Source organism: Hibiscus syriacus, unplaced genomic scaffold (assembly GCF_006381635.1).
Source record: "Hibiscus syriacus cultivar Baekdansim isolate YM2019G1 unplaced genomic scaffold, ASM638163v2 tig00111582_pilon, whole genome shotgun sequence".
Taxonomy (NCBI): Eukaryota; Viridiplantae; Streptophyta; class Magnoliopsida; order Malvales; family Malvaceae; genus Hibiscus; species Hibiscus syriacus.
In genome coordinates, this window is record NW_024063126.1 from 1,448,641 (window position 1) to 1,459,402 (window position 10,762).

Genomic DNA, 10,762 nt, shown 5'->3' on the forward strand with positions numbered 1-10,762 from the left:
ATCGACACTTTTTTATTTTGTGTCGATACGTTTTGTCCAGAATGAATGCCCAAAATGATGAACGCATAAAGTGTCGATATATTTATAAAAAGTGTCGATACCAGAAACATCGAAACCCATAAATATAATGTAATAGGTAAATTTACAATGTAACTGATATAATTATACCGGTTTTATGAGAGAATAGGTCTATAACATGTATCGACACTTGTGGAATTGGTGTCGATATTTTTTGTCCAGAAGGGATGTCAAAGGTTTGCATGCATAAAGTGTCGATACTTTTTTTAAAAATGTCGATCCTAAGAACATCGAAACTGATAATTATAATGTAATAGGTAAATTTCCAATGTAATTGGTATAAATATGTTGATTTTATGAGAAAATAGGTCGTCATAAAGTATCGACAATTGTTAAATTTGTGTCGATACCATTTTAAATATCGCGTGTGTTTCCCCCTTCATTATTTATAGATTATAATCGATACAAACTCCTTCATATCAATAAACCCTATACCTAAAGGCAGAAGAGAACTCTTCCTCTCCGACGAATACTAGCGTTATCATAACAGTGACGATCAGATATTCAAGTAAATTTATCATTATTTTATGGGTTTGATTGATTTCCACATTGGAGTTTTTTTCCTGAATGTGTTTGTGTTCCAATGTAATAGCATCCACACCCAAAATGGCTCTAAAATGTCAGCGTCAGAAGCGCGGTCTTTCTCAAAGCTCTTCTCAACCCAGGTTTTCTCAACCACAACCTTCTTCTCAAACAATCGCTTCTTCTGAGGAAATCAGGTCGTTCGAAACTCTGAACTTTAGATCCGATACGGAGAAAGAAAGATGGCAGACGAGTTTTAAAGTAAGGAAGATTCGTCCCGAACGTGTCATTGACATGGGTTTCTTATTAGATGATAAATATGCATTTAGTTTTAAATCCACATTTACATCTTGGGGTTGACTTGAATTCCTTGATGTAGAACCAAAAATATTACCCCAACCTAGTTAGAGTCTTCTACAACTATGATTCCTTACAGCACGAGCCTAATAAGACTAATATAATAGGAATTAATACCCATGTCATGGGGAAGGATATATATATATATATATATATCTGAAAACTATTGCGGAGGGTCTAGGTGTAGAGAATAAAGGGGATTCAGATTAAAATAATTTAGATACTACAATACAACAGGTTGCTAAAAATAGCCTAATTCACCTAGATGTAGAGTCGAGAGTGTTTCACAAAATGCTCTCTTGGTATATCCGGCCTACTGGGGGAAAATATTCAACGCTTCGAGACAACGATTATTGGTGGATAGCAAAGTATAAATCCAAAATGGCTCCAAACATTGCTAAACTGATATTTAATACAATTGTATATATGGTCAGAAATAGAGCAACAATTTCAACTTCACTACCATATGGATGTGTCATCACCCATCTGTTGAATAAGAAAGAAGTTGGTTTTTCACTTGACGCCCCTGTTTGATTAACCCGCAAGATTGACATGATATTTATTAAAAAAACGGGATATGATTTTGTTGAAAAAGTCGGTTGGAAGCATGTCAAGTAGGTCGAATTAGATCAAGAGATGGAGGAAATAGACCCCATTGGCCATGAAGACGGCCAACCAATTGGAGACGCAATGATGGAAGAAGCTCCAGTTGGAGAGGATGTCACAATTAAGACGGTGATGGAATACATGGTCAATTTTCGGGAGCATATTGATTCCCTTGTGAGTGGAATGTGAGCCGATATTTCATCATTGCACAATGAAGTCTTCATGTTGCGTGACGAACTACGTCAACGAAATCAAACGAGTTAGGTAATTAATTATTTATGTTTCTAAACATTTACACGTTCTGAAATGTATTTTCTTTTCTTTTAACAGATGTGGACAACCAAGAGGTCAATGAAGATGAAGATGATGATGATGATGATGATGATGATGATCCAAACAAGTATATCGTGTCTGCAACGCCGCCTGCAAGAAAACTTATAATTTTTTATGTCAATGGTGTACTTGCCTACATCCCAAGACAACCAAAAGGTTTTAATTCTGTTCTTTTGTATCCATTATTTTAACATATAAGCGTAGAACTTTAATCTCATTTTCTTCATGTTGTAGATGTTGTCCTCAGAACAGGATTATATGAATTTATGCATTTTTGTATAGACAATTTTATTGTTGTCATTTGGTTTTCCAAGATGAGGTTAGAACTGTTGAGCAATTGAATTACTGTAGCCAAAATTGTTAATATACAATTAAATGTTAACATTCAAACTTGATTACAATCTCAGGCATAACATCGACCCTGTACTTGAGAAACTACCGTTGATGTCTGACCATTTTCTATTTACTTGGGTAAGATGAATCTCATTACAGTTTGCTGATTTTTATTTGTCTATGATTCCTACATATTTATGTTCGACTGTTTGTGAACAGGATCAAGCAAATTGCAAAACATACGATAATGATACCTATTGTAAAGATCTCAATGATGTTTGGAACGTGTTTCCTTATTTTAACAACCTAAATACACTGATGGTCGATGATTCACGTGAAAAAATGATTTATAATCCGGTAAGTTACATTTATGCAATATGTTTTTCCAGTTAAACAGGTGTTCATACATTGATTGACTAACAATTTATGTGTTTATATAGAAATACAATTACATATGTCCACATTCCTTTGACGATGCTTCCCATTCCGGCGACAATGATCTAGGTATGACACAAATTTATTCCTGCTTATGCAAATTTAGTAGTAAAATTGCACCTCATTAGTTTGATAATTAAAATTATTTATATATGTCATCAGAAAAAGGCAGTAACATACGAGAGTATTTGGAAAATTTGTTGAAAGCGCCTAATATTCCGGGCTTCGTTAGAAATAACCCTTTTTCATCGGATTAATTTCGTTGTGGGTACATTATTTGAACATTGTTATGTATAAATTATTTGAACATTATTTGAACATTGTTATGTATAAATTTCTTGTGTACGTATGTTACTTGAACAGTATGAATCAATTATGCAATTTCATTTATAAGGTAACAACTTACCTTTTTCAAAACTTATTAACTTAGCTAATATGCATGTTATCATTGATTATTTCATATTTGTTTCTCTGTATACAGATACATTTGAGGATTGTTGAAATATTAATACTTGTTATTAATGTATTTTACATCTGCGTGCAAATGTATCGAAACACATTATTAAAGAATTGTTTTCTATAATCTCCACAACAAAGTTTTCATACATAAAGTTTCCAAACTTAAAGTTTCCCATAAAGTGTTGATACAGTTTTAAAAAGTATCGATCCCAGAAACTTCGAAATCTATAAATATAATGCAATAGGTAAATTTACAATGTAACCGGTATAACTAAACCGGTTTTATGAGAGAATAGGTCTACATAATTTATCGACACTTTTGGAATTTGTGTCGATACTGTTTGTCCATAAGACCAGAAGAAATGCCCATAAAAGGTGCACTCATAAAGTGTCGAAACATTTTTAAAACGTATCGATCCCAAAAATATTTTGAAACCTATAATTATAATGTAATAGGTAATTTTGTAATATAATCGGTATAAATATACCAGTTTTATGTGAAATATGTCGACACTTTTTAATGTTGTGTTGATACTTTTTGTACAGAATGAATGCACAAAAGGGTGAACGCATAAAGTGTCGATACATTTATAAAAAGTATCGATCCCAAAAATATCAAAACTGATAATTATAATGTAATAGGTAAATTTACAATGTAACCAGTATAAATATACCAGTTTTATGTTAAAATAGGAGAACATAATGTATCAACACGTTTTAGATTTGTGTCGATACTTTTTGTCCAAAATGAATGCCAAAAGGGTTGCACGTATAAAGTGTCGATACATATTTTAAAAAGTATCGATTCAAAAAATATTGAAACCGATAATTATAATGTAATAGGTAAATTTATAATGTAACCGGTATAAATGTACCAGTTTTATGAGAAAATAGGTGAACATAATGTATCGACACGTTTTAGATTTGTGTCGATACTTATAAATAATGCGTTTTTTCTTCATTCATTATTTATATGTAACGCTACAAACCCTAAATCGACAAACCCTAAAGGCAGTTCTCTTCTCTTCTTCTATGACGAATACTAGCGTTCATAACAGTTACGATCAGTTATTCATGTAAATTTCTCGATATTATGGTATTGATTTCCATATTGGACACTTTTTTTCCCTTCTTGTGTTCGATAGATATGTTGTCGGAACCCTAATTTTTTAGAAAATCTTTAAAAAGGGGGTTAGGTTTTAAAGTTTGATGTTTGTGAATGGTTATAGGTTGCAAGTTCAATCTTTGTTCGCGAAGATGATGACCTTCAAATGGAGCCCTAGCGTATCAATATTGATTCAAATCTCTACACTTACTGAATGCGAAAGGATAAAGGAAGCTCATAATCATGTTGACAACATAGCCAATAAAACCCCTTGCAGGGTCCAAATGGTAAGCTAGCAATTGGTAAGGAAAGCTTCTTTTGAGGGTTTAGGGTTTAGAGCCCTCTAACGTAAGGAGTGCATGATTGAACATTACAATAATAGTTGTATTCAGTTGTTGAAGAATTGTTCTTAATTTTATATAAGGATAGTTGTTATGGTATACGTTCACGTTTCGGGACCAATTAGTTAGATACGTGCAGTAGCCTATATCCTCGAGGTAGAGCACAAGAAATCTGGCACTTAAAGATTTACCAAGAGCGGTAGCTTTTGCTCTGCATGAAGACCGAACCTAGAATCATCAATTATGCCTATCATGCTGAAGAGAACTTGCTGAATAATAGGAATTGCACACAACTGCAAGCATTTTAAACCCTAAACCCAACTACTCACATTAAAAATTATGCAACAAAGATGTCAATCATTTTATGTAAAATTTCCATGTGAGGAGTTGGGTTTAGCATTTAAAATGCTTGCAGTTGTGTGCAAATCCTATTTTTCAGCAGGTTCTCTTCAGCATGATAGGCATAATTGCAAAGTAGATTCTAGGTTCGGTATTCATTCAGAACAAAAGCTACCGCTCTTGGTAAATCTTTAAGTGCCAAATTTCTTGTGCTCTGCCTCGAGGATATAGGCTATTGCACGCATCTAACTAATTGGTCCCGAAACGTGAACGTATATCATAACAGCTATCCTTATATAAAATTAAGAACAATTCTTCAACAACTGAATACAACTATTATATGTAATGTTCAATCACACATTCATTACGTTGGAGGGCTTTAAATCCTAAAACCTCAAAGGAAGCTTATCTTACCAATTGCTAGCTTACTATTTGGACCCCCAGGTTTTATTGGTTATGCAGTCAACATGATTAACCTGGATAATCCCAGTTACAGAACTGATTCCGACCATGATTGTGAGAGACTATAGTCTACAGATTGTTTGGCATTTATGTGATGATGTGGATGAAATATTAAACGGTCTCGTAAGCCACAATCAAAATAGACTGAGAGAGGAAATTTTGTTAATGTAGGGTTAATTTTGTATAAGTTACATACGATTTATAATTTTGTATGTGAATGTAATTATGTATGAGATGAGAAAAGTTAGCAATAGGTTGTTGTACATGTTTCTTATACATAATAGGAGTCATGTTGATACTTACGATATATTGAGATCGTTGCCATCACGTGCGGGACTGAATGGCCATTTCATTCCGTCTTCAAAAAAAATCAGTTGATGTAGGTTGTGTGCTTGTATTCAAACTGAGCTTGACTTGAGGACATGTTAGTTTGTTATGTCCCTCACCGTTGCAGTACCCACATCGCCTAATTTTCTTCTCGACCTTGTTCTTCGGTACTTCTTTTCGCTTGCGTTGTTTTCGTTAAGGGTCGCGAACGTTGTTTACTACACTGCTCTTATTGACTTAATCATTCAAACCAAACGAGCTTTCAAATTCTTCTATTAGTCTTTTCATCTCATCTCTTGCGATTTTGAAAGACGCGCCTGTCTTTGATGCAATGTAGCATAACCTACTTGACGTTGAACGTAGAGTAGCGAACCTTGCCATTTGCATCACTTCTGGAGGCACATTCAAGTAAACATAACCTTAGTCCACCTAATTTGAATCAAAGTCCCAGGCAAATATGTGTAATCCAAGTTCTTCAAAATGTGAAGTTGATAGCGACACGGAAGTCCAACGGTCTCAAATTTTTTGCAAGAGCAAATTAGGGTTTCCGTACGAGAATCAAAACTAATTTCAAATGTCCTATTTTTTCTTTGTACTTTGTAAAAATATAATGTTGACATTCATCTGATAAGGACTGAATCTCTTCCTCAATCCGGTACAATGTCTCTCGTTGAAGTTCATCTTGGAAAGTACGAAAAGATTCGCGGGTAAAAATCTCAGCAACATGGCTTTCAAGTTCGACTAGTTTTGTGATCTGGAAGGGCTTCGTCTGGGAACTTAAGTAATCCGCTTTCAACTCGTTCATACGCATTCTACTAATTTCATCTTCAATTGCACGAACAACTTCTAAATATGTATTCTTGTGTTTCAGTGCAATTACTAGTGAAGCATTCATAGACTCACACCTTTGTGTTGAGCAAATATTAGCAAAGAAATGGTCGGTTAGATATGCTTGTGCCCATACATGCCGAGTATTTCCCTTTTCAATCACCCATGGATGCTTTTCGACGTTGAATTCTGAAACAACCGAATGCCATTGAATATCGAATTCCTCGGTTGTCTACCAGGAAGCCATGCATTTTGAGAATGTTGCTGTAAATTTTGGGTCACCAATGTTAGCTTATGCATTGCGAGAAAGATGCCAAGAACATAATCTGTGCTTAGTATAAAGGATAACAGATTTGATAGCCCTCTACATTGCCCTATCCCCATCGGTGACAACTGAAATAGGCGATTTATTCATCATGGCTTCTAAAAAATTCTGTAGCACCCACTCGAAAGATTGGGACGTCTCGTCAGCGATTATGGCAGTGACAAACACAATTGTGTTATGGTGATGATTGACACCGACAATAGGCATAATTGGTCGACCATACAAATTATCTTTGTACGTTGTGTCGAACGCAATTACATCTCCGAAGCATGTGTAATCTGATCTCGATGTAGAATCCGACCAAATAAGATTATGCAATGCCCCTGATTCGTCTACCAAGTATGTCATAAAAAACCCGGGATCATCATGTTTCTTATAATCAAAGTAAAAAATAAGCGCATTCTCATCCCCATCGACGATTTCCTTTGCTTTACCTCTTTGAAGTGCATTGTAGAGGTCTTTATGTGTAAATCCAACATTATGATAGCCCCTGCCTACTGCGTTAAATAGTTCATTACTTGTGACGTGCCAACACCGACCTCTTTCAATGTTGTTGTCTCATCGATATCAGCCTTACTTACAGCTCTATTAGAACACATAAATGGTGTCATAGCAGGTTTGCACAATGCATGATTATGTTTTTGATAAGACTTACTTATAACCCAGTGATCGTTTGTATTTGTTGCTGTAACTATGACTCTAGCCTTGCATCCTGTTCTTGTGACTGGCGTATGAGCACGTTGACGATCAACAATATTGCTTTTTGATACTCGAAACCCTTCTTTGGAACAACAAAATTCTTGTGTCTTTAGATTCCCTTCCACGTCAAGCCATGTTATTCCCTTACGTGCACTAAACCCATATTCCTGTGCGAATCCCTTATAAAAGTACCAAGCTTGATCACGTGAAGAGAAGAGATGACCAACCAATCTATCAGATTCATCAATATTATGTACTTCATGGCATTCCTCGGTTGGCTTAACATTGTCTGCATCAATTTGATCCATGGCAAAAATTTTGTTGTGCAAGTTCAGTGGTCCCGGAGTTGATGGAGATGTAAGTAAAGGTTCATTCATTCAACATGTTTCAGTCGGGAGTCGTGCTTTCAATAGGAAGTGGTAGTGGTAGTTGAAGGGTGGGTACAACATTAAATTTGCGTGACATATTTAGGTGTGTACAATAACTACCTAAATATGTGTCGATAGATTTTCAAAAAGTATCGACCCAAAAAACATCGAAACCAATAATTATAATATAATAGGTAAATTAACAATGTAACCGATACAAATATACCGGTTAATTAGAAAACATGTCAACATAATGTATCGACACTTGTGTAATTTGTGTCGATACTTATTGTCTAGAATGAATGCCCAAACGAGGTGCACACATAAAGTGTCGATACAATTATTAAAATTATCGATCCCAATAAAATCGAAACCGATAATTATAATGTAATAGGTAAATTTACAATGTAATCGGTATAAATATACCAATTTTATGTTAAAATAGGTGAACATAATGTATCGACACGTTTTATATTTGTGTCGATACTTTTTGTCCAAAATGAATGCCAAAAGGGTTGCACGCATAAAGTGTCAATACATGTTTTAAAAAGTATCGATCCAAAAAACATCAAAACCGATAATTATAATGTAATATGTAAATTTACAATGTAACCAGTATAAATATATCGGTTTTATGAGAAAATAGGTCATCATAAAGTATCATACTTATTAAATTTGCGTCGATACATTTTGTCCAGAATGAATGCCCAATGAGGTGCACGCATAAAGTGTCGATACATTTAAAATTGTATCGATCCAAAAAGCATCGAAACCGATAATTATAATGTAATAGGTAAATTTGCAATGTTTCTGGTATAAATATATCGGTTTACTTATAAAATATATCAATATAAGCGCTACCTATTACATATATAAGCGTTACCTAATATGTTATTGTACTTGATAATATTTCCGGTTAAATGCCTATTTTATTATATAAGCGCTACCTAATATGTTATTGTACTTGATAATATTTCCGGTTAAATGATATAACATTACCGGTCTGAATTTTAACCGGTCACTTGTTTAACTGATCACACCGATTTTTAGCCTTTTTTTAGGTGCCGCACAGCAGAAGTTCCCTCTCTATCACGGATTTGTGACAAAGAGTTGTTCCATACTAATATATATATATATATATATATATATATATATAATTTTCTTCTATTAAATTAAGGCTTAATAGTTAAAAAGGTACCCAATGTAATTCTCTTTTTTAAGTTTGATGCCTGACATTTTTTTCGATCAATTTGAGACAAACATCTCGTCCTGTTGTAACTCAGTTTCGACCGACTTGTTTAAGGAAATTGAGCAGCCTAACCTCTTTCCACCAATCATAATTATTCTAAACAACAAAGTTCGAGTTATTTTCAGAACCCAGATCTTCATTTTTACTAAGAATCTTATTTACAATATCCTTGATCCCTACAATTTTTTTTCGGTGTATTCAAATCAAGTTCAGGTCGTTCTTGGCTTTTACCAGAAGAGACACCAATTCTACCGGTAGCTCCACCAATCGAGGCAGTTGGGTCAAAACCACAGTAAACTTTTGGTCTGACCAAACCAAGCTGATATTTTCATTGGTTATGGATTCAAGCAATCCTCTTTCTTTAAGTATTTTAACAACATTCGGCATGCTACCCGTTTGAGATTTCGGTTCAACAATTGGCTGAGTGTTAAGGCTACAACTTACGGAAGAAAATTTGAAACTTTTAATGGGAATTTTAGAAAAATGGATAACCTTGGTTGCAGCAAAAGGTAGGAGGAACTTTCCATGATTGAAGCAAAGGAAAGTCCTTGAAGCCATAAACAGTGGTCTGTTTCCAATAATTCTATTTATTTCTTACCCAAAAAGTGGTGCTGGTACTCTGGATTTCTCTGAAATGTGGTGCTGGTCCGGAAGTAACAATGAGGGGAGATTGTCAGCGGAGGAAGGACTGCATTTCGATGAAAGCCAAATGAGAACAAAATTCCAACATCAAATGACCAAAACATCAAATGACCAAGAAGAAAAAGAAGAAGAAGAAAGCCAAAGGAGAACAAAATTCCAACATCAAATGACCAAAACATCAACAACAACAACAAGAAGAAGAAGAAGAAGAAGAACTCTGAAATGTGGTGATGGTCCGGAAGTAACAATGAGGGGAGATTGTCAGCGGAGGAAGGACTGCATTTCGATGAAAGCCAAAGGAGAACAAAATTCCAACATCAAATGACCAAGAAGAAGAAGAAGAAGAAGAAGAAAAGAAGAAGAATTCTCTGAAATGTGGTGCTGTTCCGGAAGTAACAATGAGGGGAGATTGTCAGCGGAGGAAGGACTGCATTTCGATGAAAGCCAAAGGAGAACAAAATTCCAACATCAAATGACCAAAACATCAAATGACCAAGAAGAAGAAGAAGAAGAAGAAAGCCAAAGGAGAACAAAATTCCAACATCAAATGACCAAAACATCAAGAAGAAGAAGAAGAAGAAGAAGAAGAAGAAGGGGTGACCAAAATGCAAGACTATTAGAAGTTTGGAGATTATTTGTATATTTTCCATGTGATATTTAACGACTTAAATTAACGGTACTATTAAGCCTTAAATTAATTAAATAATAAATTAAAATAAATTTCTCATTCAAAAAGATCCTCCATCTTTCTTTGAACTAATCAGATCCTTCCTTTTCCTTCAAATATTAAAAATATCTTCTGCTTATATAGATTTATTTATTTATTTATTAACGTGTCTGCTCTAAGAATCCTATTTTCTTCAATCTCAAGTTTTAACGAAAGGCTACCTTTGACCAAATGTTCAAAACTTTTTAATATAATAATAAATAATTAAATATTGAATTTATGAAAAA